The sequence below is a fragment of the Sinocyclocheilus anshuiensis genome, unplaced genomic scaffold (assembly GCF_001515605.1).
Source record: "Sinocyclocheilus anshuiensis isolate Anshui unplaced genomic scaffold, SAMN03320099.WGS_v1.1 scaffold354, whole genome shotgun sequence".
Classification (NCBI taxonomy): domain Eukaryota; kingdom Metazoa; phylum Chordata; class Actinopteri; order Cypriniformes; family Cyprinidae; genus Sinocyclocheilus; species Sinocyclocheilus anshuiensis.
This window is the reverse complement of record NW_015544195.1, coordinates 1,178,692-1,184,688: the sequence shown is the minus strand read 5'-3', so window position 1 is coordinate 1,184,688 and position 5,997 is coordinate 1,178,692. Positions and strand designations below refer to the sequence as shown.

Sequence of the window (5,997 nt, the reverse complement as noted above, 5' to 3'; positions counted from 1 at the left end):
ATATATATAAAAACATCCAATTTATACTAAAATAATATTAGAAATGTAAATAATTATTAGCAAAATACTTCGTTTCTATTAGGTTACATACTCGCTATTTTTCGATGTTTCTTTATTTTATATTTTTAAACGCTTCTCAAAAGTTTTCCATGGACCCCAAAACCTCTGGTCTACAAGAGCAAACAATCAATTCTACAGTCATCAATATTTGCCGTTTTGAATAGCCAGATCTAACAGACATTAACCTAAGGCCCAAGAATTCGCCATATATCTCATATAAAATTATAACCAGGGTGAGGAAAAATCCAGCTGTAATATTATACAGTGACAGATGTCAACGCCTGAGACACTGGACGAACCGCCTCAACTAGAAACAAGAGCTCGGACTCCTCGTAAGGCAAATATATTGCCTTATTTCTACCTGACACCCATTACAGGAAGCTTTGTTTGGTGGCCAGTCAAATTTAGCGTTTAATGAAGTGTTCTCTGAGTGAAACCAGTTTTTAAAGCAGAGTTTGTGTTACTGTCACGGTATTTGTAATATGGCCAGACTAGCCTTTATTTAGCAAAACCTCCACATAACTAACGGGGTTCCACTTACCTGAGACAAATAATGTCACCTGGCTGAAGACATGTTACACGGTAACTTGTCCAAATGTGAAACACTTTGATTTAAACTATTTTTTAATTCTATACCGTTAACTAAACCACCGTCGACCCTGTTATCCGAATAATCTCACGCAAATACCGAACACACCTCTAACTAACTTGACAGGAATAGGCGGGACATAAACACAAGTGAGAGACGGTGATTGGCTCTCATTGTGAGTGACAAGCGCTTCACCCTATCAAACGTTCAATACAGCAATCCGCAGGTTAAAAGTCTCCAGGTTAACATTTAGAGAGCAAATATTTGGCACATACCGATCATTTTAGATGGAAAATAGTGTGGGAATGACATCAGCCGTAAAGTGTACAGCGAAAGTGGTTTTAAATCAGCTGCCAAAAAGACTTGCTTCTTATGTTGTCCGCTCAAGTTATAAGCTGAGCGTTTTAACGGACGTGACTTGTGGATTTGAGTTTACAGTACGATATACACGGGCATATCTACGTTAAACGTTCATAAACCTTTATAAATCAGAATGGACTTTGAGAAACTTACCGTGCTACACTCAGAACATTTCACGCGTTTTTAAAACATGTAGTATCCACCCTCCCCGCTGACGGACAGCACAGAAAGAGCTCGCGCGCTGTCATTGGCTTATAGAGACGCACGGTGCACTCTATTGGTGCATTTCCCTGTTAATCATGTCAGACCAAGGTAGTAAGCTCGGATTGGTCCTTTTAATCATGCTTTTATGTGAATTTATTAAACAGATTCATTGGAAGCTATTCATACATAATGAGGTCAATTTATTACGAGCTATAGTGTACCTACAGTCAACCATTGTTTAAATTTAAGGCAAATCACTTGTTATAAAAATAGGAATATGTAATGTATTTCTTTCATTTTTATGAAATTTAGCCTTTATAAAACCAACACATCAAATATTCCTAAACTATAACACCGTTGGAGTAGAAATAACGTAACGTAGCCTATCAATTCTCTTCATATACTAAAATAAGAAAAGTTCCGAGTTTTTAGTCATTATAGGAAATATTTGAAGATAAATCTGTTGACGCATACTTTTGGCCTTTCACTTCAGCGTTGTAGAATAAAGTTAAGAAACAAATATATTTTCCGCATACACAGTCATTGGCAAGTGGATTGACTGATTTTGCAATGTCCCTTTTAGGACAACAGAGGGAGTCAAATACTAGGAATCAGAGTAATTCAACAATCTCCCCTACTGACTGCCTAATTTCACCCTCTCTAAACACAGGCTTTTGCTTCAGAAATCAGTTGTGTCATTATCAAAACTGTCAATGATGATTTCATTACATGGTCACAATGGTGGTCTGCTACAGTAGTATGAGAGTTCTTCCTGCTGTCTTCTGGAGTAATTGCACTGTAAAATTTGGTACCTGACGTTTGATTGATTGATTGTTTGATTTCTTTGAGGGATATGCCTAATAATAATTTATGAGGAACAGAGAGAAAAAGAAAAAGCTAATTTACTGCTTCACCGATTTACCTAATTGAGGAAAATGGCATTGTCCAGAACTGAAAGTGGAAGCTAATTATTGACTTAATTATTGTTTAATTATCTGATTCCATTTTGTTTTTCAATGCAGTCTGCTAATTAAAGTAATTGGCCTCTAGATTCTTGATGCAGCCAGTAAACAAAGCAAGGTCACTGACTCATTGACAGAATGAATTTGACTGGATTCCAGTGGCATTTCCAAAATGTAAATGTTGGACATGAGAAAGGTGATTGCACTCGGCCTCAAATGCAAATACTCTCTGGCCTACCTGAGCTGGATAAGTTAAGAATGTTGCCAGCACAGAAAATGACTGTTTGCTTTCTTCAGCAAATAAAATAATGTGGCACAGTCTAATTTCAGCCTGAACATGTTAATGTCATCCTGATGTTGTGTAAGAACAAGTCAATGCTGAATGTTTTATATGTTCTGCTGTGAAATAGTAATAGCAATATTTGTGTATAGTTTTCTGTAGGCAACAGTGGTACTGTCTCTTAGGGATTGTAATGTATGAGTTCATCTAATGAGGTCTGACCTAAGAGGTCAGCAGAGTTCAAATTCAGCAAGTCTTTTTGTGCTCCCATTTAGTCTTTAACATAAGCAGGAAGACCTGTTTAAAAAGCCTTTTTTGAGAAGACTTTAAAATAATGGATTTCCAACAGGCTTTCAGAAGGTGTTTGCTCCCTTGGTCCGTTGTTTGAAGTGAAAAAAGCAACACTAATGAGTGGCTGGGTTGTTGTTTTGTCCTTTTTTGTTAGTATTGATTAATGTACCAAACTTTCTAAAAAGCAGACACTCAGTAGCCCATTGTGTTTGAAACTGCAGATGAAAAATATCCTGTGCTCATCCTCTCCATCACTCTGGGTCTCTTCTGAGACACCAAGGGCCTGCTTATTCTGATCTGCAATTTGGTTTAAATGACAGTTAAAAATTGCAATTGGCAGCCCCCCAGTGAAATATGCCACGACAGCAAAAGCCATAAAGCAGGCAGAACGAATGACTTCATGTCTACATAATAAGTAATAACAATGTTAGTTTGAATAAGAAAAGCCAGAGCTGGATTCAGATGCAATATTCATTGTTGGAATATGCACGACTGGGGAGAGGAAAGAGGAGGGAAAAAAGCATCAGCCAAGTCCCACACACAGCAATAGTCTTGTCTTATCCCTTAGGCTATGGCCCGGCTAGCACCTCAATGCAGCAATTATTTGCTATAATGACTGCAGTTCAAATAAGCCCGGAGATTTTATTAAACCAAATGAGGAAATCTTCAGTGTATTATCACCTTGTGATTGACAGTGACAAGTGTTGGGCCGGCTCAGATGTGAGTGTGATGAAAAAGCTCTCGGCAAAGCTCTCAATAATGTTCCCCCTGATAAAGTTGCCTATTTAACTCCAGCGAGAAGAGAGTGCAGAACTGCACGCATATTAATTCTCATTGTCAAGAGGTGGTTAAGGGAGCAAGGGCAGACAGAGGAGCGAATAGTCTGGCTGGACTGGAAGTCCCTTACACTGCCTGGGCTGGCATTTTACTGCACTAATGAAAAGGAGATCTATTGTGCCCGATCATGTGCGTAGATTTTACTATATGATAGTAATAATGAAAGAGAAATATTCATATTAAAAGCAAAGGTCATTCACAGAGTAGGCTAAGCTTTCCTAAGCTGCAACCTTTACAGGAAAGGCAACCTGTGATGCAGATGAAGAGGAAAGAGGAGTTAGAGAAAAAGAAAAAGAGACCGAGAGTGCTGTTTCTTAGTCTGGACAAAGGAGGGAGACAATGCACTGTTCATCAGCTGTGTTTACGCACAACTAAACCCTGCTGTAAGGGATAAGGGTTTATTTTGAGATAATGACCATTATTCTGGCTTACACAGACTATTAAATACAGTTTGACATGGTTAAAAAGATATTATCTAAAGGCTTCTATTAGAAGTGTCCATTGCAACATACAAAATGACAAAAATTGTAACAATATTTGCCATTTTTAATACATTTATAGTTACAATATTACAGTGAATTAATACTGAACTCCTATGAGGTCATATTTTGCGACAATCGATAACTGAGATGCAAGGTGGAGGCAGTTTCATTTAAACGAAATGTGAAATAGCAAATCCGCAATAAATGGGAAAACAGCACCGCAGTGTCGTGAAGAAGTTCCAAGGGAATTTAGGTATTTAGGCTTCAAAATTAATAAAAGTTACATTAATTTGTGAAAATTAACATATTGAACAAAACATGTCATAATCAGAGCATAGTTTCTGCAATAATCGAAAAGCTGATGCAAACTTCTGGTTGGCCTACACATCATCACATAGTGTGTATGGTTATGTTGGTTGTGTTCGAAAGCTTAGGCAGCTGACTTGATGCCTCGCTGCCTTATCAGGCAATGACTTCACACTTCAGGCAGTGTGTGTGTGTGTGTGTGTGTGATTCAAGATTCAAGATTCAAGATTCAAGATTTTTTATTTGTCACATACATGGTTATATAGGGAATATATGACCAGCAGTGAAATGTAAGTCAGGTCCGCTCCATGGACAGTGCAATTATTAAAGAATACAAGCACAAGAAAATTATATATAAATGCTGAGGCAGCATAATGGTTTAATGATCTACAACAAAATATAGAGAGCTTTGGTGATAAGAAATAACATAAAAAGTGAAAAAAGTTGGTCAAAAACCCACATTCACACAAAATGATAATCATCCACAACTTTCAGGTGCCTTTTTTAGCTCGACGTACAGGACTGTGGCAGCAAAAGATCAGATGAAGGCATCTTAGGAGAAGGAAGTGAAGCTAACATTGGATTTGGATGTGCCTTGATGCCTTCCTTTTTTGGAATGCATCCTCCAAAGGCAGCATTTTTCAGCTTTCGAACCTTGCCAAAGAGTAATCTGCTGGCAGTGCAAAAAGATGGCCTTTGAGGTGTTTTTTAGCAGCCAGTTTTTGGCAAGAACCAAATCAAGTCACCTTTATTTCTAAAGTGCTTTATACAATACAGAATGTGTCAAAGCAGCTTCACTGTGATAAACAACGAAAATAACAGAATCAATTATGGAAACTCAACTATGAAGATGATTCAGATTCTGCAATAAAGCAGCTCTAAAAAGACAATATTGTCATTATAACCACAATCAGATAACACCTTAATCATGTCAGAAAAATAAGATGTTCTTATGAAAATATTTGAGAACAACTTAGGATTTTTTTCAAGAATTGCATAGTTTATGAACTGAAATCTATGACCGCCCTATCTAATTGATAATCCAATGAAATATAATCAAATTGTGATGTCACCATGAATGATAGGTGTTATAATTCACTATTGTTGCTTGGGTATGTTATGCTAATCTTAACAGATGTGCACGCTGAATGATATAACTTAATTTTAACTATAAGAAACTAGCATCCACACAACAGTTTTAATCAAAAACATAGGCAAACTCACTTTTAATAACCAGTGCACAGACGATATGAAGAATTCTCTTTAGGCTGGATGCTCTGGTCGTTCTTTTTTTAGACTCGGGCAGAGTTGCTTTGAAAGACAGTGCACACATTATTGTCTGCAGTATGTGAATGAGCGAGTAAGTGATGTGGGCTCTATGTCCGCATATGCATCACACACGCCACCATTTATTAGAGCCGTGCACTAAGTACAGGCCAGGTTATTGGATTTGAGTAGTACCGACTCCCAGACACGTTCTCTGGCGCTGGATATATATTAAGATGAAGCAATCTCATTTAATAACACCCAAACTAATAAAAGGCAGAGAAGATTGGAAATTAAATTTATGAATATTGCTCAGCAGCAGGGGTTAGCCCAAAAAGGCAGACTTGAGCTGTCAGTCTT

General features: G+C 37.5%; 1 protein-coding gene across 3 annotated transcripts in view; it reads right to left on the bottom strand.

Annotated features, from left to right (window-relative positions):
- The window catches only part of LOC107696701 (AKT-interacting protein), a 16,792-nt gene extending 15,518 nt beyond the window's left edge, over positions 1-1,274 (bottom strand). Inside the window, exon 1 of one of the 3 annotated variants that reach the window (XM_016497164.1) lies at positions 1,163-1,274. The gene's annotated coding sequence lies outside the window, so the exon portion shown is untranslated. Of the gene's footprint in view, positions 1-601; positions 768-1,162 lie in introns of those variants that run through there. The other 2 variants (XM_016497167.1, XM_016497165.1) reach the window with 2 other exon arrangements.
- Positions 1,275-5,997: the final 4,723 nt, after the last annotated feature.